Here is a 2609-nt window from a genome sequence, read left to right as displayed (position 1 = left end):
AAAAGAGTGGAGGAAGAGGAGGAGGAGGAAAAGGAGGAGGAGAGGGTGGAGGGGCAGATGTTGCTCCACGTACAGCTGCTTCGTCTTCTTCTACTACAGTAAACGGGGCGCTCTGCTTCCCAGAATGCCTTTCACCGACTTCCAGAGAAGGGGAGGGGAGTTTCAGGTGGAGGTGGGGAGAAAACCAAGAAGCCCCAATGCATTCTGGTCTCACAAACTGTTCCCTATCTCTTCTACTGTACTGGTTTTAGTTTCTTCCTCTGCATGTGAATAGCTTGTTAGCTGGTTAGCTGGTTATCTCATGGAGATCTTTAGCCGATCATTAGCGATTGGGTTCACAGGTCACAGGGAGTGCAGAGAGACGCGGGTCAGGCTGCAGTTCCCTGTCCGACCACACGAGATGACTGACATTCACCTGCCATTAGTACACAGAGGGGCGCTGTTTCACCCAAAGTCAAAAAAAAAAAAAAAACTGCGAGTGACCGACAACATGTACATGCAACTCAATTTCCCAGAATCCCTAGCTTCTGATCTGCAGCTTTGGTGCGTCTCAGCACAGCCACTGACTCACTGTAGCCTTCACTGAACTGGTTTACCGTAGACGCAGCTTCATGTCGAATAGCAATGATGATGATTTTGTATTGTTTGCTGTTGTAAACTGAGACTGATCATGTGTTTGTCTAACGTGTTAGTGGCCAGTAACTGAATGTAGAGTTGTGTAGAGCTCATTGATGAATGTGTTGAACACTGACTGTGTCTGACCATCAGTCTGTTTCCTGTTTCCATTGAATGGCTCAATAACTGTCAACACACAGAGCACTAATGACTCTGAATGATTTTACTGTGTGTGCGTGCGTGCGTGCGTGCGTGCGTGCGAGAGAGAGAGAGAGAGAGAGAGAGAGAGAGAGAACCAGTTTTGAGTCTGATCAGGATTCAGGGCGGGGGTTCAGTACAGTGGCCCTGAGAGCTTAGCACACTGCAACAGAAGAAAACACAGGCAAGAAACAAACATGCTTCTAATTCAGAAAACAACTTGATCTGTTGGACAACACATACACTGCACATAAGTGTTTCTGGCGAAACAAAAAAGAGACAGACCCAATTGGGGTCGTTTTGTGGAATGCTTCTTTACTTAAGAAGTTTGCAACGTTATAACATTGACATCCCATGATATTATTGCAAATACGTACTGTTGACTTAGTTTTAGTCTTTAGTCTCGTTGTGTTCCCAGAAACACTTCTACTGTGTTGTCAGTTTTTGCTCAATTGATGTTTGTTGAAGTTGTAGCATGATTGTGTCTTTGTATGTGTTTTCTTTACCCCTTAAAACTCACTGGCCTGTGGGTCGGATTGCTTGCAGTTAAGTTGAGCCCTAAGGGCCACCATAGTTTAGTGCTAAAGGGTTAGAGAAGTATATTTGATAGACAGTAGACACTATTTCTCACAGTAACAACCTAGAATCATGGACAGTAGTTTACAGGTTATTCTCTAAAACTATATAAATATACTTTGGTTATATTATAAATTTGTAATGTCATGATTTGCCAACATAGACTTGTACCATCGTTGTTGCTGCCAGAGGGCGCTGCTGAGCTGCAGGGACACCTCCACATATGGAGATGGTGCATGCTGTTTGTGTGTGTGTCTGCGCGTGTGTGTGTTTGTGTAAATCAGGAAAAGCTTCAGGAAGCAGAGGAAGCTCTCATTGTGTCGCTCTGAGCTGAAGGAAAAGACAGAAAACAAGAAAAAGGCGGGAAAACAGAAACAATGCAGAGCTGAAATCTGCCGCTGCTTAACACAGGAAGCTTCGTCATGATCACCGCTTATTACTGACAGTAGAAGAAGAAAATTCCCCACATTTCTGCTGGAGACTTTAGAGCTGCTCTCCTGCCGCATGGTGACCACAAACACCAGCATCATTCAGATTTAACCTGTTTCTATGAGAGCTGCAACATGTAAACAACAGTTTGTAAATAAAAATACTTTGAATGGAGTATCTGTGTCTCACTGTTGTTATTATACCAACCACAAAACTACATTAATGGATTATTGTATTATCATATTTAAGAATCATAGTAGTAGTAGAAGTAGAAGTAGTAGTAATAAGGCCTGCCCAATGCCAAAAGAAAAGTCAACAGCTGCATGGGGCCCCTGTGGCCACCAGGGGACATGAAATACCCCACTAGATACAATTTTTTATTATTTTAATAGGACGTCCAGCACTGTATCGCCTTCTGTTGTCACTACAAAGTCAAGTCAGACACCCTCAATCAGTTGTTGATGTGAAAGGAGCCTAACTTACTTGGGCCAAAACATGTTTGATAGTAGACCTAATTTATGTTGGAGGGATAAAATTGTCAGATTATGTTCAAAAAAGGTTAGAAATGATTGCAGGTCAGTTAATGTCCTTCTATGTCTTTATATGACACAATGAAGCACTTAGTCCTGCTGCACTACTTCTGTCCAAATACACATTTTGTCTGGGCTAGAGCTGAAACACAAAAACACTGTCATACAAAAACACAGAAATAATAATAATAATAAAGAATGTTGGGTAAAATTTAATTTGATAAAATTGTACATGTTACATGTCGTTTTTAGCTCACTGAT

This window comes from Trachurus trachurus (assembly GCF_905171665.1).
Source record: "Trachurus trachurus genome assembly, chromosome: 3".
NCBI classification, from domain to species: Eukaryota; Metazoa; Chordata; class Actinopteri; order Carangiformes; family Carangidae; genus Trachurus; species Trachurus trachurus.
The sequence above is the reverse complement of the archived record's forward strand: the minus strand, read 5'-3'. Positions refer to the sequence as shown.